Below are 22,423 nucleotides of genomic sequence, written 5' to 3' on the forward strand. Positions count from 1 at the left end.
AGGAGTGTTGCTGTTTTCTGCATAATGCCTAACTTTGGCCACAACCAGGTATCATTATGAAGGCAGCGAAGTAAGAAAGCCCCAAACAAAGCAAGGAGACTGTCGTGGAGCTGGATGAACATCAAGAAAGAGCAGGCGAGAACCTTTTGCCAACAGCCAGAGAAATCCATGCAGCTCTTATATAGGAGACCTATGCACAGCCTGATAATATGTTGACTGTTTTGACAACTTTTCCGTGTCCTCTGCATGTCTTTAGTGACAGTCGCCTCCTTTTTCAGCTCAACTCTGACGTTCATATCACCTGATGGAGTATAATGTTGCAAAGTGTGAGGTTATGCACTTTGGCAGAAAAAAAAATCAGGGAACAAGTTATTATTTAAATGGAGAAAAATTGCAGTGTGCTGCAGTGCAGCAGGACCTGGGGGTACTTGTGCATGAAACACAAAAGGTTAGTATGCAGGTACAGCAAGTGATCAGGAAGGCCAATGGAATCTTGGCCTTTATTGCAAGGGGATGGAGTATAAAAGCAGGGAAGTCTTGCTACAGCTATATAAGGTATTGGTGAGGCCACACTTGGAATACTGCGTACAGTTTTGGTTTCTATATTTGAGAAAGGATATACTTTGGAGGCAGTTCCGAGAAAGTTCATTAGGCTGATTCTGGAGATGATGGGGTTGACTTATGAGAAAAGGTTGAGTAGGTTGGGCCTCTACTCATTGGAATTCAAAAGAATGAGAGGTGATCTTATCGAAATGTATAAGATTATGAGGGGGTTTGACAAGGTGAATGCAGAGAGGATGTTTCCACTGATAAGGGAGACTAGAACTAGGGGGCATAGTCTTTGAATAAATGGCTGTCCATTTAAAACTGAGATGAGGAGGAATTTCTTCTCTCAGAGGGTTGTAAACTTGTGAAATTTGCTTCCTCAAAAGAGCTGTGGAAGCTGGGTCATTAAATAAATTTACGACAGAGATAGACAGTTTCTTAACCGATAAGGGAGTAAGGGGTTATGGGGAGCGGGCAGGGAAGTTGTTCTGAGTCGATGATTGGATCAGCCATGATCGTATTAAATGGTGGAGCAGGCTCAAGGGGCCGTATGGCCTGCTCCTGCTCCTATTTCTTATGCTCTAATGAAACCTGAACATCAACCTTGTCACAAACACTTTCTGTACAAATAACAATTGTACTGCAGCCATTTTTTAAGTCTCCAGATATATTGTATGTGTCTACTGCTTGCCACCACAGTGCTTCCCCTGGAGACAGTGTGTGAAGTAAAAAGAAAGAAAGACTTGCATTTATATATCACGACCTCAAGACATCGCAAAACATTTTACAACCAATTAAATACTTTCAATGTAATCAGTGTTGTAAAGTCGGATTGCACACCAGCCAAGTTGCACAGAACAAGTTCCCACAAACAACAAGGAGATAATGACAACATAATCTTTTTGTAGTGATGATAGCTGAAGGGTACATAGGAACAACATAGGAATATAGGAATAGGAGTAGACCATTCAGCCGTTTGAGCCTGTTTTAATTTGATCATGGCTGATCTGTATCTCAACTCCATCTACCCGCCTTGGTTCCGTAATCCTTAATACTTTTGCCTAACAAAAACTCATTAACCTCAGTTTTGAAATTTCCAATTGACCCAGCCTCAAAAGTTCTAGATTTCCACTACCCTTTGTTTAAAAAAGTACTTCCAACATCATCCCTAAACTGCCTAGCTCTAATTTTAAGGTTATTCCACTTTGATCTGGACTCCTCCATCAGAGGAAATAATTTCTCTCTAACGATCCTATCAAATTCTTCTATCATCTTAATCATCATCATCATAGGCAGTCCCTCGGAATCGAGGAAGACTTTCTTCCACTCCTCAAGTGAGTTCTTTGGTGGCTGAACAGTCCAATATGAGAGTCACAGACTCTGTCACAGATGGGACAGATAGTTGTTGAGGGAAAGGGCGGGTGGGACTGGTTTGCCGCACGCTCTTTCCGCTGTCTGCGCTTAATTTCTGCATGCTCTCGGTGTTGAGACTCGAGGTGCTCAGCGCCCTCTCAGATGCACTTCCTCCACTTAGGGCGGTCTTGGGTCAGGGACTCCCAAGTGTCAGTGGGGATGTCGCACTTTATCGGGAGGCTTTGAGGGTGTCCTTGTAGCGTTTCCGCTGCCATTTTTAGCTCGTTTGCCGTGAAGGAGCTCCGAGTAGAACACTTGCTTTGGGAGTCTCGTATCTGTCATGCGAACTGTGGGGCCTGCCCAGCGGAGCTAATCGAGTATGGTCAGTGCTTCATTGCTGGGGATGTTAGCCTGAATGAGGACGCTGATGTTGGTGCGCCTGTCCTCCCAGGGGATTTGTAGGTTCTTGCGGAGACATCATTGGTGATATTTCTTCAGACACTTGTGGTGTCTACTATATATGGTCCATGTCTCTGAGCCATACAGGAGGGCGGGTATTACTACAGCTCTGTAGACCATGAGCTTGGTGGCAGTTTTAAGGACCTGGTCTTCAAGCACTCTTTTCCTCTGGCCTGCCGAAGGCTGCACTGGTGCACTGGAGGCAGTGTTGGATCTCGTCGTCAATGCTCTTGTTGATAGGAGGCTCCCGAGATATGGGAAGTGTTCCACGGTGTCCAGGGCCGCGCCGTGGATCTGGGGGGCAGTGCTGTGTGGTGAATGGTCACCTGAAACACTCCTCTTCGATCATCCCTTAATCTTCTATATACAAGGGAATACGAGCCTCTTCTATGCAACATGTCCTTATAATTTGACTCTTTTAGCCCAGGTATCATTCTGTTGAATCTGCTCGGTACTCCCTCCAAGGCCAGTATATTCCTGCAGTGCGCAGAACTGAATGCAATACACCAGATATGGTCTAACCAAAGCTCTGAACAGCTGTAACATATCTTCTACCCCTTTGTATTCAACATTCAATGAGCCTTTTTATCATAAAATCATAGGTCTAGATTTTGCATTTCTGTGCATATCGCCCAAAAATGGGCATTATTTCTGGCATGGGCGGTAAAAATGGGTTTTCAGACCGTCGGCTTCTCGCCCATTCTCAAAGCACCTAGTCTCCATTTTTTAAATTGGGCATTACCATGAGCGATATGAAATGGGCATTAGCATTAAATCTCTCTGGCCTTCTGCCATAAAATGTTGCCGTCCTTAGCAACGGCATGACAACGCTCGATTCCCACGATTCAGGAAGTCAAGGGTTATCATGACATGCGCAGAAGAGGAGACAGAGAGAGAGGGAGCTGAGAGGGACTGAAAGCATATGTGGGTGTGGTGTGTGCTTGTTTGGCTGTTGTGGGAGGCACGAGGGAGATTCACCAGCAGCAAAAAACCTACTAAGCACCAAGAACATAGTTGCCACGGAGTTTTTGTCCAACAACTAAGATATAACATGGAAGGGATGGTGGAGGCCCTGGAGCTAGTAGCCAGGAACACTGGTAGCAGAGGGCTCCCAGTGGTTCCAGAGCGCAGCACTGCACCCCAAGGTGCCGCACCCCCATTGCCAATGACACAGGAGAGCCAGGGTTGATTTTTACAGATATACTGATGATTTCAGACAAATGTTCAGTTTAAATGTTTTTTATTTAACAAAACCTTGTTGCGCATTGGCTCAGATAGCTGCACCGTTACACGCTGGTGATTCCTTAAACATCAAAGGGTATCATTACACTTAACTTCAATCAACTTAAACTTTAACTGTCACCAAGGTGATGCCCACCATTGATGTATGACCTGCACACCTAGCAGTGTGTCAGCCTTGTAAATAACACCAACATTTTTTCAGGAAAAGCACTCATTGATGAGCTCCTGACATAAGGCTCTTGCAGCTATCATGCCACCACGGGCCCTTTCATGCAGTCTACAGGGGGGCGGGGCATGGCTTCAGCGTCAGCCTGATTGTCTGGGCCGATGTCAGTGTCTGCCTCCTCATCCTCCTCTTCCTCTCAGTGGTGAGGTGGACTGTCAGACTCTTCAGGCAAGTCTTGTCCCCTCCTGATAGCCAAGTTGTGCAGCATGGAGCACACTGTCATAAATCGAGCTACCTGCTCAGGGTGGTATTGGAGGTCGCCTCCTGAGAGGTCCAGGCATCTAAAGCGCTGCTTCAGCACTCCAATGGTTTTCTCTACGATATTGCGAGTGGCTCTGTGACTCTCATATAGCCTCTCGACTTCGGTGTGGGTGTCACACAAGGGGGTCATCAGCCAGGTGGCGAGCCCATATCCTTTGTCACCAAGCATCCAGCATTGACCTTGTGGCTGATGCTTAAACAAGTCAGATACAGTGCTCTCACGCAGGATGTGAGCATCATGGATGCAGCCCGGAAATTTAGCATTCACTGCCAGTATAATTTGATGGTGGTCGACAACAAGTTGGACATTCAGGGAGTGGAATCTCTTGCAGTTCCTGAAAACCTCTGCATCTTGAAAAGGTGCCCACATCGCGATGTGCATACAGTCTATTGCTCCCTGCGCCTTGGGGAAGTTTGCAATTCTGGAGAATCCTAAAGCCCTCTCAGTCTGAGCCTCCCTGGTCATAGGGAAGCTGATCAAGTCCTTCCTGTGTGTGTACAGGGCTTCAGTGACCTGTCTAATGCAGCGATGTGTGGCATGCTGAGACAGACTGCAAATGTCGCCAGCTGAGGCTCGAAAAGAACCCGACGCGTAGAACGACAGTGCCATGGTGACTTTGACCTTGACGGACACTGCAGTACTGATGGAGCTGGCAGGCTGCAGATCTCCCCTTATGAGCTGGCATACCTCCGTGATAACCCATTGTGGAAGCACAGTCTCCGAAGGCAGGTGGTGTCGGGCAAGTCGAGGTAAGATCGCTTGTCCCTGTACTTGCGGGGGGTATAATGTCTGGTCCTCCTCATCAGTCTGGCACGTCTTACATAGAAACATAGAAAATAGGTGCAGGAGTAGGGCATTCGGCCCTTCGAGCCTGCAACACCATTCAATAAGATCATGGCATTCACCTCAGTACCCCTTTCTTGCTTTCTCCCCATACTCCTTACTACAAAAAAAAATCAAGTTGCTCCAAAAAAAACCGAGCAACTTCTGGCCAAATTTGGGCCCATATAACCCCAGTTCCTCCCTGCTGAACTAAGTATCTGTCCATTTCCTTTTTGAATATTTCAACTGAGTCAGTATTGATGAATGGCTGTTGTGTCTTAGATTAAGCACAGAGCAGTTACTCCTAAAATGCATTTAAATTGGGCACATAATGCTGTAGCGCATACCTTTGGCCATCTCTAGTCTACAGCATGTAATTTAAAATCAAGAGAGGGTGAGAAAGGACAGGCTTCATTGCAATAGCTATCTGTTTTCCACCGATTGGTCAAAGAATGAATGTCCCGACGAAGACACCTATTCAATTCCAATCGTTCACAGTATGGTAAAGATGTTTGTTCAGATGTTCACATCACCTCCAAAGACCTCCAGAGGACATCCGAGCTCCCCCGAGGTTGAAGCAGAGCAGCCTCTTAAAGGATGCAACATGTGATGTAGAACATAGCGTCCATAACGCTGTGATTAGTTCCGGTTTGTTCCACTTTTTCTGGGCGGTATTTTGGGCGAGCGATATTGTGGGCGATATGTGTGCGAGGTGGTGAAAGTGATGCTGGGCGATCGCATGGCCTTTAGTTTTGGCAAATGTGATCATTACGACAAAAAAAAGTGGGTGACCTGTATTATTGAATCCAGCATTAATTCCGTGCGGAAACTAAAGTTGGGCGATATTATGGGCGTTGATTTCACCAATTCTGATGACTCCGCCCAAAAAAAGTGGGCGGCGGTATTATTTTTGCCTGGCGTTACGCAAATGGGGAAAGTAACACTCGCCGATAAGTTTCCGAAAAATGCCCGTCAGTTTACATTTTGTGGCTAAATCAGCAATATATGGGTGTTATACGTCATTTCAGCAGTTAAAATAGACATTAAGTGGGCGTTAAGCATGCAAAAAAAGTGGAAAATCCAGCCCATAGAAATTTACACTTTTTTTTAACTGTCCACTAGCTTTTAGTGATCCTGTACTTGGACCCTTCTGTTCTTTCACAGTTAACATAGAAACATAGAAAATAGGTGCAGGAGTAGGCCATTCGGCCCTTCGAGCCTGCACCACCATTCAATATCATGGCTGATGGTTCACCTCAGTACCCCTTTCCTGCTTTCTCTCCATTCCCCTTGATCCCTTTAGTCATAAGGGCCATATCTAACTCTCTCTTGAATATATCCAATGAACTGGCATCAAGAACTCTCTGATGTAGGGAATTCCACAGATTAACAACTCTCTGAGTGAAGAAGTTTCTCCTCATCTCAGTCCTAAATGGCTTATCCCTTATCCTTAGACTATGTTCCCCGGTTCCCCAACATCGGGAACATTCTTCCTGCATCTAACCTGTCCAGTCCCGTCAGAATTTTATGTTTCTATGAGATCGCCTCTCATCCTTCTAAACTCCAGTGAATACAGGCCCAGTCGATCCAGTCTCTCCTCATATGTCATTCCTGCCATCCCGGGATCAGTCTGGTGAACCTTCGCTGCACTCCCTCAGATTAGGAGACCAAAACTGAACACAATATTCCAGGTGAAGCCTCACCAAGGCCCTATACAACTGCAGTAAGACCTCCCTGCTCCTGTACTCAAATCGTCTAGCTATAAAGGCCAACATGCCATTTGCCTTCTTCACCGCCTGCTGTACCTGCATGCCAGCTTTCAATGAATGATGTACCATGACACCCAGGTCTCGTTGCACCTCCCCTTTTCCTAATCTGCCGCCATTCAGATAATATTCTGCTTTCGTGTTTTTGCCACCAAAGTGGATAACCTCACATTTATCCACATTATACTGCATCTGCCATGCGTTTGCCCACTCACCTAACCTGTCGAAGTCACCCTGCAGCCTCTTAGCATCCTCCTCACAGCTCACACCGCCACCCAGCTTAGTGTCATCTGCAAACTTGGAGATATTACATTCAATTCCTTCATTTAAAGCATTAATGTATATTGTAAATAGCTGGGGTCTCAGCACTGAGCCTTGCAGCACCCCACTAGTCACTGCCTGTCATTCTGAAAAGGACCAGTTTATCCGGACTCTCTGCTTCCTGTCTGCCAACCAGTTCTCTATCCACGTCAGTACATTACTCCTAATACCATGTGCTTTAATTGTGCACACCAATCTCTTGTGTAGGAACTTGTCAAAAGCCTTTTGAAAGTCCAAATACACCACATCCACTGATTCTCCCTTGTCCACTCTAACAGTTACATCCTCAAAAAATTCTAGAAGATTTGTCAAGCATGATTTCCCTTTTCATAAATCCATGCTGACTTGGACCGATCCTGTGACCACTTTCCAAATGCACTGCTATTTCATCTTTAATAATTGATTCCAACATTTTCCCCACTACTGATGTCAGGCTAACCGGTCTATAATTACCCATTTTCTCTCTCCCTGCTTTCGTAAAAGTGGTGTTACATTAGCTACCCTCCAGTCCATAGGAACTGATCCAGAGTCGATAGACTGTTGGAAAATGATCACCAATACATCCACTATTTCTAGGGCCACTTCCTTAAGTACGCTGGGATGCAGACTATCAGACCCCGGGGATTTATCAGCCTTCAATCCCATCAATTTCCCTAACACAATTTCCCGCCTAATAAGGATTTCCTTCAGTTCCTCCTTCTCACCAGACCCTTGGTCCCCTACTATTTCCCAAACGTTATTTGTGTCTTCCTTCGTGAAAACAGAACCAAAGTATTTGTTCAATTGGTCTGCCATTTCTTTGTTCCCCATTATAAATTCACCTGATTCTGACTGCAAGGGACCTACGTTTGTCTTCACTAATCTTTTTCTCTTCACATATCTATAGAAGCTTTTGCAGTCAGTTTTTATGTTCCCGGCAAGCTTTCTCTCATACTCTATTTTCCCCCTCCTAATTAAACCCTTTGTCCTCCTCTGCTGAGTTATAAAATTCTCCCAGTCCTCAGGTTTGCTGCATTTTCTGGCCAATTTATATACCTCTTCCTTGGATTTAACACTATCCTTAACTTCCCTTGCTAGCCACAGTAGAGCTACCTTCCCCTGTTTTATTTTTACTCCAGACAGGGTTGTACAATTGTTGAAGTTCATCCATGTGATCTTTAAATGTTTGCCATTGCCTATCCACCGTCAACCCTTTAAGTATCATTTGCCAATCTATTCTCGCCAATTCACGTCCCATACCATCGAAGTTACCTTTCCTTAAGTTCAAGACCCGAGTCTCTGAATTAACTGTGTCACTCTCCATCTTAATAAAGAATTCTACCATATTATGGTCACTCTTCCCCAAGGGGCCTCGCACAACAAGATTGCTAATTAGTCCTTTCTCATTACACATCACCCAGTCTAGGATGGCCAGCCCTTAGTTGGTTCCTCGGCATATTGGTCTAGAAAACCAGCCCTAATACACTCCAGGAAATCCTCCTCCACCGCATTGCTACCAGTTTGGTTAGCCCAATCAATATGTAGATTAAAGTCGCCCATGAAAACTGCTGTACCTTTATTGCACGCATCCCTAATTTCTTGTTTGATGCTGTCCCCAACCTCACTATTACTGTTTGGTGGTCTGTATACAACTCCCACTAACATTTTGTGCCTTTTGGTGTTTCGCAGCTCTACCCATGTAGGTTCCACATCATCCATGTTAATATCCTTCCTTACTATTGCATTAAGTTCCTCTTTAACCAGCAACACCACCCCACCGCCTTTTCCTTTCTGTCTATCCCTCCTGAATGTTGAATACCCCTGGATGTTGAGTTCCCAGCCTTGGTCACCCTGGAGCCATGCTTCCGTGATGCCAATTATATCATATTCATTACTTGCTGCCTGCGCAGCTAATTCATCTACCTTATTCCGAATACACTTCGCATTGAGGCACAGAGCCTTTAGACTTATCGTTTTAACACACATTGCCCCTTTAGAATTTTGCTGTAATGTGGCCCTTTTTGCTTTTTGCCTTGGTTTTCTCTGCCCTCCACTTTTACTTTTCTTCTTTATATCTTTTGCTTCTGCCCCCATTCTACTTCCCTCTGTCTCCCTGCATAGGTTCCCATCCCCCTGCCATATTAGTTTAACTCCTCCCCAACAGCACTAGCAAACACTCCCCCTAGGACATTGGTTCCGGTCCTACCCAGGTGCAGACCGCCTGGTTTGTACTGGTCCCATGTCCCCCAGAACCAGTTCTAATGTCCCAGGAATTTGAATTCCTCTCTTGTGCACCTCTCCTCAAGCCATGTATTCATCTGCGCTATCCTGCGATTCCTACTCTGACGAGCACGTGGCACTGGTAGCAATCCTGAGATTACTACCTTTGAGGTCCTACTTTTTAATTTAGCTCCTAGCTACCCTAAATTCGTCTTGTAGGACCTCATCCCATTTTTTACCTATATCGTTGGTACCTATATGCACCACGACAACTAGCTGTTCACCCTCCCCCTTCAAAATGTCCTGCAGCCGCTCCCAGGCATCCTTGACCCTTGCACCAGGGAGGCAACATACCATCCTGGAGTCTCGACTGCAGCCACAGAAACGTCTATCTATTCCCCTTACAATTGAATCCCCTATCACTATAGCTCTCCCACTCTTTTTCTGTGCAGCAGAGCCACCCACAGTGCCATGAACTTGGCTGCTGCTGCTCTCCCCTGATGAGTCATCCCCCTCAACAGTAGCCAAAGCGGTGTATCTATTTTGCAGGGGGATGACCGCAGGGGACCCCTGCACTACCTTCCTTCCACTGCTCTTCCTGTTGAATTAAAGGGCATGGACGAGATCAAGAAATAGTGACCCAGTCATCGTATTCAGAGTGTTTGAAGGTTGTGGGCACTGAGGATCTGTGAGTGCGCACAATTAGATAAGTGGCGGGAGTTATTGATATGAAGAAGGAACAGAGTGCAAGAGAGGAGAAGGTCCTGCAGAACCCTTAAGTTAATGGAAAAAGAGGCAAGTGCAGTGTCCTCACCCAACATCGACAGAGCTTCCAGCAAGTCACTAGACTATGATCATGTGCAGGTAGCCTGGATGATTTTTACAGTCCCCAGCCCAGCGGCACCGAGGCCAAATGTAATGTCATTACTCCCTTCCTGACTTGGATGATCTTATTCAAAACAGACCAGGCATCAAACCTATTCCATTTTATTTTAAACATATTGGTTCTGACTGAGGACAACACACATAAATAACCAGATATTTTTAGTTAGTATATATTTATTGACTGAAGCCACAGCAGAAGGTCCAAGCTACTTTCCAATCATGCTTTATTCATTAAACAATTTGAACCATACATCAACCAATTTAAAATGTACTGTGCTTCTTTCTTTAATTGAAATTTGAAATGTTTACTTGGTGCGTTCCTCAACTGATATTTACCCCTTTGCTAATGTTCAATAAACACAGACAGAGCAGAGTTTAGGACATCTGGAATAAGTAAAGCATGTTAGAATTATAAACAAATATATATTTTGTATGCAATAATCCCTGAAGGAGATCACACCAAAATTCCAGAAACTATTCAGGGCTCTGTTTTCCTTTCTTTCTGAGACACAACCAAGTTCTAACAGAAACCTTCCTTAGTGGGAATGATGATGAGATAACTTCCCTGAGTGGGGTAGCTGATAAAAGGACCTGGTAAAATGGGAGTAGTGATGAGAAGATCTGTAAATTTCTATGAAGACTTGTCAAACTGGGATAGGTGATTAGAGGGTCTGTCTAAGTGGTGATCTTGAGTAGGTGAAAAGATTTAACAACAACCCACAAAGAGATACAACCCTACTCGACCAACATTCTTACAAAAACAAAATACTGCGGATGCTGGAATCTGAAATAAAAGCAGAAAATGCTGGAAATACTCAGCGGGTGAGGCAGCATCTGTGGAGAGAAACAGAGTTAATGTTTCAGGTCGATGACCCTTCTTCAGTACTGGTAAAAACTCAAAATGTGACAGACTTTTAAGGAAGTGCTGGGGCCCTGAAAAGGGTGGGGGGGGTGCTGTGGGGGTAGGAAAGACAAAAAGGGAAGGTCTGTGATAAGGTGGAAGGCAGAAGAGATTTGAGAGACTAAAGGGATGATGGGCCAACATTCTGTTTGTTTTATTTTTGTCCTAAATTTCCCCTTCCTCTTCAGACTCACAATGGGTCATGGTTTCATAGGAGCATGCAGCTTTCCAGGACATCACCCAAGTTAAATATTGTGATTATTGCTCCAAAGATTAACCCACCTCCACTTTAAAATGCTGCAATATCCTTAGGAGCAGAAGACTTGACAGGACCAGAAAATGTAGCCACTATCCATTGGGCAAGTTTCTCGGCCTTTTGGCTAAGATCATGCGTAACTGACCTGACAGGGGAGTAACCATGACCCCAACGTGGTTCTCCCTGGATCAGGAAGGTGGTTCTCCTATGCTTTTTGGAAATAGGAGGTGGGTGGGGTGGTTTGACCCATCCATCTCCACGGAGCTGAGTGGGGGGCCTGACCCATCCACCTCCATGGCACGAACCTGGTATTGCAGTACTTCCAGGAATGGTGCAGTGGCTCTAGGCCTTTTAGCTAAGAGCATTGGCGCAGAGTGATCCTTGATGTGTGCAAGGTGACCTCTGGCGTTTGTGATCTGACAAAGAATTGGAAAGATTGGCTATGAAAAATTTTTTAAAAATTAAAAATTTTTTTTTAAAAATTAGACTTCCAAACCCACTTTCTCTCGATAGCTCTGTCTGCCAAAAATCTATCATCACCTTCTTCTTATAAGTTATAACATTCTTTGCTTCCATTACATCCCAGGGTAGGTTATTCCACATATTCACTTTTGCGTGAAGTTATATTTCATATTATATTAAGAATGTTCAGTCTCCTCAGTGAAAACCCAGATCCCAGTAACACACGACAAGAACAAAAATACAAGCCCAATACAATGGGCCCAAGTTTCGGGCCGCGCCTAGAACGGCGCAGCCCCGACCTGGATGCCCATTTTCCGCGCCAGAATGTGCGCCTAAAAAATACTTACCAATTCTCCGGATTCCTGCAGGTCCTCTAGAGCTGGGTGCGGCGCAGCACGAGCTGTGGGGGTTGAGCCAGGTCCCTGCACTGAAAACAGTGCCGGGACCTCTGCACAGGCGCACTACATTGGGCGCACATGTGCAGTAGCTCCAGGCGCCCAAAACTGTGTGGGAGGGGCCCGAAGCACGCAGCTCCTATCCCTGGCCGACTGGCCTCACTGGGGCTGCGTGGATCAGGCTGCACCTCCCACGCCCAGCTCCTGCTTCCTCGCGACCCGACCCGACTCGACTCCCCCCCCCACCGCCCTCCGCCCCCGGACCCGACCCCCGCTCCCCCCTCCCGACCCCGGACCTGACCCGACCCTCCCCCGCCCCCGGACCCGACCCCCGCCCCCGGACCTGACCCAACCCCGGACCCGACCCCCCCCCCCCCGCCCGCCCCCGGACCCGCCCCCCCGCCCCGGACCCGACCCGACCCGACTCGACTCCCGCTCCCCCTCCCACCCCTGGACCCGACCCAACCCCGGACCTGACCCCCCCCCCCCGCCCCCGGACCCGACCCCCGACCCGACCCGACCCTCCCCCCGCCCACCCCCGGACCCGACCCCTCCCCCCCGACCCCCCCCACCCGACCCGACTCGACTCCCGCTCCCCCCGCCCCCCCACCATTCCATGATTGCTAAAAAATCTGACCTCAGAACTCCGTCTGTTCACAACAAAATGGGATTTGTAACCTACGCCTGATTTTCTAAGTGTAGGCACGGTTTTTCTGAGCATACAAAAATCTACACTTACTCCATTCTAAGTTAGCTTAGAGTAAGTTTTCACTGCCTAAACTTTGAAAACAGGCGTACGTGGCCGGACACACCCCCTTTTGAAAAAAACATTCTGTTCCAAAGTGAAACTGTTCTAACTGACTAGAACTGGAGCAAACGAAATGCCGAGAATTGCAATTTCTAAGATACTCCATTCTAAACCAGTTGCTCCAAAAAACAGGAGCAACTCAGGCCGAAACTTGGCCCCAATGTTTCCAGCTGACACACTGGGAGTGAAATTCCTCTTTTAATAAAAAGCACTAGAGTGTACTGTTAATGCCCTGTTAATATAATTGCATTCTTACAAATCATCCATTCCAAAGCCCCTCATGCTCACAATTTTGTGAGTGAGCTTTTAATAATGAAGAAATAACAGACTTTCAAAACCTTTAATTACCTTGTTAGTCTGACTAAATTTATGTGCATAACTAATGCCAATGCACTGTTAAATTATGGAATGTTTTGTTGATCTGAGGCCTTTAGGGTCCCAAACTCAATAACTAGACTCCAAAGAACCCTTTCATCTCGTCACTGGGTTGGATTCAAACCAATCTTGTTTCATGTATTTTCGTTGAATTCTTCAAATCTTCGTGACTTCCATCTATTTCATCTATAACTTTAAAACCAAGCAATGGGGATTTGGAACAGAAGTTAAGCGGTATTGGATCTTTGTGGGAATGAGCCCAATGGGTAAAAAAGCCCTTAATTCAACATTAATTGGTATTCATTTCAAACATTAGATGAAAATTTCTTGTCTGCCAGCTGTAAGAATCTTAAGTAAATGCATTTGGCCTGACTTAACTCCAGTCCCCTTGTCCAAATTAAATACTAATGGGTACAGGATTGTCAATTGCACACAGAAAAGCCACCAGGAAACATGCAGAGTAGGGGCTGTTTATTCCATATTGCTGGTGCTCTTTGTGGATCTAGGATAAGTTTCTGCCATCAGATGTTTTCACATTTTCACGAGCAATAGTATAGGAAGGAATTCTTCCCATTTTGTTGTGAACAGACGGAGTTCTGAGGTCAGAATTTTTTAGCAATCATGGACCAGAGCTTCAGGTACCAGAAGCACGTTTCACCATTTGGTGGCACACCTCCGGGTCTACCATCCAAACATTTTAAAAGACAGGCACTTGCTCGGCCACCACCTTAAATATCCACTCCCTCCACCATAGGCGTATCATGCCTGCAGTGTGCACTATCTACAGGATACATTGCAGCAACTCGCCAAGCCTTCCTTGACAGCACCTCCTAAACTCGTGACCTCCAACACTTAGAAAGACAAGGGCAGCTGGTACATGGGAACATTGTCACCTGCAAGTTCCCCTCCAAGTCACAGACTATCCAGAAAAGGAGGTATATCATTGTTCCTCCATTGTCATTGGGTCAAAATCCTTGAACTCCCTACCTAACAGCATTGTGGGAGTCCCTTCATCACATGGAATGCAATGGTTCAATAAGAGTGCCCAGCACCTTTTCAAGGGCACCTAGGAATGGGTAATAAATGCTAGCCTTGAAACAATGCCCACAATCCAAGAATAAATTTGAAAAAATGTGAAGGTAGTGAAGCTCGGGACCGGGAGCGCTAAAGATAAAATTAACCTCATGGACACCAGAAAGAATCTTCCTTCTCTCTGTGCCACAATATAGGAAGCTTCACTTTGAAGCCCTACCCTATCTGAAGCTGCTTGATGCTGATATTAGGAACTGATGGGCTAAAAATTCGGTACCGTCCCGACCACTCACGGGGCGCGAGACTTTACGGCAGGCGCAGAAGTCTCGCCTCTCACGAGAAATTAGGATTACTGCCCCCGAAAGGAAGTGGAGCACTAAATCAAGCAGAAGCAGGGCGGCCACCTCGGAAACAGGGCTCACGGCTCAGCAGCGCTAAGCACTGGGTCGCCTAGCACTGCCGCGAAGGAGGGGCTCTTCCCTGAATTAAAGGGAAAGGCCCAAGCTGCATAGTCCGCAGGAAAAAAAGTATCCTACCTGGACCACCGGGGAGTGGGGGTGCTGCACCATCAGCCCGGCACTCAACCAGAGTGGGAGATACCCAATTTAGGGTCCGGGGCACTGCGCGTGATCGTGAGGTTAGCAGCGGTGGTGCAGCAGTGCGGGGCGCTACATGTTACCACCGCCACTAAACGCCTGCCGAATTTAGCGAGCGTCGTTAGTGGCACCGCGCCCGGTCGCAAAGTCATTTGCGCCCCGTTAGCGCCCCCAACCTCACAGTCCCGGGAATCAGTGTAATCTCTCAAATCATGGAAACTGATGACAACTTCGGTTCCTTTGCAATAATTGTGCTGCTAAATTCGCCGTTAAAAGTTAGACCCAAAGGGATTAGGTGTAACTGGGGTTTTTACAGCATATTGATTTCTAAACAAAGGTTATGGTCCTGCAAAATGAATTTAAATTTTGTGCAGTGTCAAATTTATCCATTTTAATCAAAATTACATATCTAAGAAACTTCAAAAAAATTAAATTCATCATTATTTCTGGTTTGCATTTACTCTATGAGAGCCCCAGTCTTTGTTTCACTCGCTCTAACATTTTAGGGGCTTACCCACTTTCTGGTTCGCTGTCTATGACAATTCTGCATTGGATTGGCTGCTTAGACAGTTTGATGGCATCATGGCAGCTCTTAGCTGGGAATCTCAATTCACTTTCGTTGATTTGAATTACGTATTGGAAAACCTGAAATTCTCAACACAAGGATCATAAGCTCTTTGTTCGAAGCATATATCATGACCAATGGCTAACTTCTTTGCTTTGCCATTGATCGCAAATTCCAGGCCATAATTCAGAAATAGCTTTCCTTTTTTAAAAGAAGTGAGGTGCTATTAGATGATACCTAAATATATAGTCGCAGGTAATACTGGAAATACACAGCATGTCGGGCGGAATCTGCATTCGATTGGCTGCTTAGACAGCTTGATGACATCATGGCATCTTGGCTGGGAATCCCAATTAACTTTCGTTGATTTGAATTACATATTGGAAAACCTGAAATTCTCAACACAAGGATCAGAACTGGTTATCAGATTTTACTATCATATGATTAAAAGAAAATTGACTCACGTCGATACAATGTGATGTAAAGCAGCTGTGATGGGAGAAGTTCTATGTGAATTGTTTCAGTTGGTAATTTGACAGGAATGTCTGACGAGAGAGCCAGGCAGAAACCCTGAACATCAAGTCCGATAGTTAACATGGGGAGCAGATGAGTCAGTTGTTCTGTGCAAGGATGCAGTAAGGGAAGGGACAGTATGAGACTCCTTGGAAAACTTGTGAACCGACTTGTTATTTTAATTAGGTATTTCACTTGTGCTTTCCTGAGACAACATTGATGATTTGTGTGAATTATTTTTCCAATTCTCTATCCTGCTGTTCTTCATTCTACTCTCAGGACCTTTGAGCCCCGGCTACTGTAAAAATATAAGAGTTTGTCATATTTTATATGCTCTATCTTGGAAAAGAAAAGCCAGAATTTAGAGAGACGTTTATTACACATTTGTTTTTTCCAAGTCAGATTCAACCCTTGGCTGAACAGTGCAGAAAGCTCTTCACTAATCATCATCATTGGCAGTCCCTCGATTCAAGAATGACTTGCTTCCACATCAAAAAGTTCACAGGTGTTTCAATGAAGAACCTAATATTCCAGGAACCGAACTACATGTTGAAGGGTGGAAGATGCCTGTGCGTGGATTTGTTTAACATGTGGTGGCCATTGCACACCAGCCACCACAAGGGCTTGACAGAGCTAGGTCTTGGTCCAGTGGCGAGGATTAACCAGGACGACCAGCTCTGCTGCACGGACCTAGTGCGCACACATATTGCAGTATGGGTGAGTACAGGATGAGGCTCAGCTGTGATGTCGAACATATAGACTGTTGACCCTCACTGTGCAGGCTCACAAATGGACAGTGGCCACTGGCACCTGTGGAAATGTAAGCCAAGGAGACTTGGGTGGATTCAGAAAAGGAAGGAAGGGGAGAAGAGTTGTGGGGAAATCAGAATAAGCAGAGCCCAGTCCACAGTTCACCCTGTCCAACCCCTCAGCCGTGCAAAGGGGATAAAGAGGGGAGGAAATAGAATTTTAAAAAGCAACTGACCCGTTCTCTGCCCCAAATGTAACCATCTGGTTCATACGTAGAACCCCGGAGCCCGATCTGTACCACCCGTTTACAGTCGAGCAACCCCTCATCCACACAGTGCCTGAATGGCGTTCCATGACATACCTTCTCCCCGAGGACAATATCACTTGTGTCAGCATGTGCATCGATGTGAACCAATCCGACTGGACCGTATCCAATACAGGCCATCAGAGAAATTGCATTGCGTAACGTTACTTGCTTTAAAAAAATGTTTTGTCCTCGAGCCTCTTAGAAGCAGGTTGTGTCCAGGGAGCTGGGGCTGGGCCCGGGGAGCACAGGGAACGGGGGCTGGCCCAGGGAGCGGGGGCTGGGCCGGGGGTTGTAGGGGTTTTTCCTTCTACGGTTGCTGGTGACCGGGCGCAACCTTCAGACTATGGTGATTTGAGTTGCTATCACCAGTGGACATTTTCTTTTTCCTGCTTATACCCAATTACAGCTTAGTGATATGTTTGATACCACCAATATGTCTGCGGCCGCTTATATCCAATCGCAACCTTGACGGTGTTGAGGCGTCCTGTACCCCTATTTGGTTCTGAGCTCAGAATTTAGGTGGATAGTGAGCTTCCCACAATAAAACACTCAGAGATGCAAAAGACAAGAAATGTTCCTGGAAAATTCAGGTAAGTCCTACTTTATTAAAACCCAGGTGAGCGTTTAAACAAGGTTACATTGCTAAAACAACACAAAGGCTAATATACACATGTATATTTAGTACGAGCCCCCAAAGTGTGGACCAAGTGAAATACAAGGTCGACGCACTGGCTTGTTGAACCACCTCGAACTAAGAAAAGGTCTATGGAAGGAACGGACACATCGAACGTTTTACACAAGTTTAAAATCCTTACACCCACTCTATCACCCACCCCCTCCTTTACACCTAACTAGCCTAAGCTGACAGTTGGGAAAAGACTCCAGGGTGATACTCACAGTTTCCCTTTTGACAGGTATAGTGGGTCCCACCTTAAATCGGGCTTCTCCAGTCGTCCTCGGAGGTTTTATCTGCTGCGAGGCTGAGTCCCTCTCTCTTTCTTCGAGGTGTCGTCAGGTCTCTGTCTCTGTCTGAGTGTGTCTCCTTCCGAGTGTGTGCCCTTCTTGTGTACGTCTCCTTCTTCGTCTGTGTGTCCTTCTTGCTCTTGCTTTTATATCCGGTTTGGTTCCGCCCCTTTTGCGCCCAAACTGAATCAATGTCTCATTGTTTGAGTCGAGGTGGATATGAGGTGTTAAGGTAAAGCATTGTTTCTTGTGCATCTCGGTGCCCAATCGTCTGGCTGGCTATTGTGTCAGGGTCGGGATGTACTGAGGTGTGAGGCTTTCCCATTGTCTTTATGTATATGGGTAATGGACTGGTAATAGGCCCATCTCCTTGATTAGAACTAGGTAAGCTGTTCTTTACAAAATGGGCCGGGTATTCCCCATTAGTCGAGGATTTCCCTGCTTCTGGCCCGGCTCGATTCACTGATTGGCCGGCCCAGGATGCACTTTCCCAGGATTGGCTGGCTTCTCAGCCTGCCTGTGGCCCCCGAATTCACATAGTGTCTAGCCACAGACATATTTCCCAGCCTGCCTTTCTTCCTGTGGCTTGCCTTGGCCAAAGTTCAATTAAAAGTGTATGGAATGGTCCCATGCTCTGTTTCCTTGTTACCGGGTGCCTTTTTTTGTAGCACTGGATTTTCGTCCCTTACAGGGTACAGAGGGAGCGGGCGCTGGGCCCAGGGAGCTCAGGGAGCGGGGGCTGGGCCCAGGGTGCGGGGGCTGGGCCCGGGGTACAGAGGGAGCGGGCGCTGAGCCCGGGGTACAGAAGGAGTTGGCGCTGGGCCCAGGGTACAGAGGCAGCGGGGTACAGGGTACAGGGGCCCAGGGAGCACAGGGAGTGGGGGCTGGGCCAGGGAGCAGGGGCTGAGCCCGGGGAGCATAGGGAGCGGGGGCTGGGCCCAGGGAGCGGGGGCTGAGCCCGGGGTACAGAAGGAGTTGGCGCTGGGCCCAGGGTAATGAGGGAGAGAGGGCTGGTCCCGGGGTACAGATGGAACGGGGCCTGAGCCCGGGGTACAGAAGGAGTGGGGGCTGGGCCCAGGGAGTGGGGCTGGGTTCGGGGCACAGAGGGAGTGGGGGCTGAGCCCGGGGTACAGAAGGAGCGGGCGCTGGGCCCGGGATAAAGAGGGAGAGGGGGCTGGGCCCGGGGTACACAGGGAGCGGGGGCTGGGCCTATGGTACACAAGGAGTGGGGCAGGGCCCAGGGTTCACAGGGAGTGGTCACTGGGCCCGGGGAACAGAAGGAGTGGGGGATGGGCCCGGGGTACACAAGGAGCGGGAGCAGGGCCCGGGGCACACAGCGAGTGGGGGCAGGGCTCGGGGTACACAGGGAGCGGGGGCTGGGCCCGGGGCAGAGTGGCAGCGGGGGCTGGGCTCGGGATACATAGGGATCGTCGGCTGGGTGGGTTGGGGTCAAGTTTACAGAGAGGGTAGGGGCTGGGTGGGGTGGGGTGTGGTTGAGGGAATGTGCTGCTTAGTCTGATGTTTTCTAGCACTCAACTCGCTAAGGCTGGTTATAGACCATGAAGGAGAAGTTGGCTGGGAACCTTAATAGTGTCGATTTGTTTTTTTTTCCAGTCTGGTTAGTCCCTGCTAAACAACTGACCAATAATGTTGGGTAGTTACCATGTGTCATGTATTCAACTATCATCGTAACCTACGTATAAGTTAACCTAAGTTGTACACCTTGAGAGCATTGACCACAAGGGGTGAACTTGTGGGAGACACTCCTAACCTGGACTTTCAGGTAGAAAGGGGAGGCTCCACCCACCTTCATCACTTGAGGTCTTGGTAATAATAGTAACTGGTCACAGAGTGACCATCTCTCAAGTGTGGGCCTCATGTGCATTTATACTGTGTAGCAAGGATATATCATTTGTCGACGAGAAACTGGGATTTAAACCACGCGAGCATGGCCACTAGCAGCACAGAAGAGAGGTACTGTGTTGGTGATGATTGGGACGACTTTATTGAGAGACTACAGCAAAATCTTGTCACTAAGGAATGGTTGGGACAGGATTCGGCTGACAAACACAGGGCTCATCTCCTGACGGTTTGTGGATCCAGAACGTACTCCCTGATGAAGGACCTTCTAGCGCCAGAGAAGAAGGCGGGCAAGACATTCGAAGAGCTCAGTAAGTTGATTGGGGAACACCTTAAACCGGCGAGCAGCATGCACATGGCGAGACACCGGTTTTACACGCACCGGCAGCGAGAAGGGCAAAGCGTTCCAGACGTCGTGGCAGATCTCCGGCGACTGGCGAGCCTATGTAAATTCCCAGATGCATGCAGAGCGCAGATGCTGCGAGACTTTTTTATTGAGGGCATCGGGCACTCTGGGGTTTTCAGGAAACTGATTGAGACCAAAGACTTGACCTTGGAAACGGTGGCTCTGATAGCCCAGACATTTATCTCAGGGGAGGAAGAGACCAGAATGATGTATGACAAAAATCTTGGCTCAAATGCAGCAAACGACCAGGGAGTCAACATTGTTAATGCGGCACACAGTTCTCTAGAGAGATAAGGGCAATCGGACATGCCACAGCATGTAGTCGAACCCAAAGGGGGAATTCAACAGAGACAATGGCTAGCTGAACGGCGATTCATGCCATCACAATGGACAATGCGGCCAGTAATGGGGCCATCCACACCTGTTAATGGTGCGCTTAAAGACAGTTACAAAGACAATCAGAGACGATCGACTGGTAATGGACCTTTTGTTTCCAACAACGGGGCCTCCAGCTCATGCTGGAGGTGTGGAGGCAAACACCCAGCCAGAGCTTGCAAGTATCAGCAATATACCTGCAGAAACTGCAACTTCAGCGGTCACTTGGCACGTATGTGCAGGAAGCCTGCAGCCAGGTTGATGTACTAGGAGGACGGGCCCGATGTAAGCCCCATGAGGCCAAATGAATACTGGGGGAAATCGCTGGAAGCTGAAGTTCAGCGAGTTCATGTGGAGCACATATACAGTTCATATACCAGGACACCACCGATAATGATGAAAGTGCTCCTCAATGGCATCCCAGTATTAATGGAGCTAGACACGGGGGCCAGACAGTCCCTGATGAGTATCAAACAGTTCAGAAGGTTGTGGGTGTCCAAGGCCAGGAGACCAAAATTATTGCCGATTGACGCACAGCTACGGACATATACAAAGGAGATCATTCCGGTGCTAGACAGTGCCACGGTAGTCATGATCCACAAAGATTCGGAGGACAGGTTGCCACTCTGGATTGTCCCGGGGGAGGGTCCCGCATTACTGCGGAGGAGTTGGCTTGCTGTCATGAACTGGAAATGGGGCGATGTCAATGCAATTTCTCCTGTGGAGCGAGTATCATGCTCACAGGTCCTGGACAAATTTGACTCATTCTTTTAAACCGGCATCGGCACTTTCATGGGGACCAAGGTAGTGATTCACATAAACCCGGACGCCAGGCCAGTACACTACAAGGCCAGAGCGATGCTGTACGTGGTGCGGGAAAAGATAGAAGGCGAATTGGACCGCTCGCTGAGGGAAGCCATCATCTTGCCAGTCGAATTCAGTGACTTGGCGAGCCCGATCGTGCCGGTGCTCAAGGCGGATGGGTCGGTCAGGATATGTGGGGATTACAAGGCCACCATCAATCAGGTGTCACTCCAAGACCAGTACCCGCTACCTAGAGCGGAGGACCTCTTTGTGACGCTATCCGGTGGCAAACTTTTTTCAAAATTGGACGTGACCTCAGCTTACATGAGCTGGCGAGTGAGTCGAAGAAGCTGACCACCATCATGACGCACAAGGGGTTGTTTGAGTATAACAGATGTCCATTCAGGATTCGTTCGGCCGCCGCAATCTTTCAGCAAAATATGGAAAGCCTCCTCAAGTCGATTCCAAGGACAGCGGTTTTTCAAGACGACATCCTCATCATGGGTCGCAATACTGAAGAACAACTCCACAACCTGGAGGAGGTGCGACGCAGACTGGACTGGGTAGGGCTGCGACTGAAAAAGGCGAAGTGCATCTTCCTAACTCCAGAGGTAGAACTCCTGGGGAGGAGGGTAGCAGCAGACGGGATCAGACCTACTGCGTCCAAAATGGAAGCGATCCAAAGAGCAACCAAACCCCGTAACACGATGAAGCTGCGTTCGTTCCTGGGGCTCCTGAACTATTTTGGTAACTTTCTTCCCAAATTGAGCAAGCTGTTAGAGCCGCTACACATGCTCCTACACAAAGGTCGCGAATGGTTCTGGGGGGACAGCCAGGAAAGGGCTTTTGATAGAGCCCGCAATTTGTTATGCTCCAACAAACTGTTAGCGTTATATGACCCGTGTAAGAAACTTGTTTTAACGTGCTCTGCGTCGTCCTATGGGGTCGGGTGTGTGTTGCAGCATGTGAATGCC

At 47.5% G+C, this 22,423-nt stretch overlaps 1 pseudogene; it reads left to right on the forward strand.

Annotated features, from left to right (window-relative positions):
* Positions 1–11,342: 11,342 nt before the first annotated feature.
* LOC139279476 (U2 spliceosomal RNA) lies at positions 11,343–11,580 on the forward strand (annotated as a pseudogene).
* Positions 11,581–22,423: the final 10,843 nt, after the last annotated feature.

This window comes from Pristiophorus japonicus, chromosome 1, assembly GCF_044704955.1.
Source record: "Pristiophorus japonicus isolate sPriJap1 chromosome 1, sPriJap1.hap1, whole genome shotgun sequence".
NCBI lineage: Eukaryota > Metazoa > Chordata > Chondrichthyes > Pristiophoridae > Pristiophorus > Pristiophorus japonicus.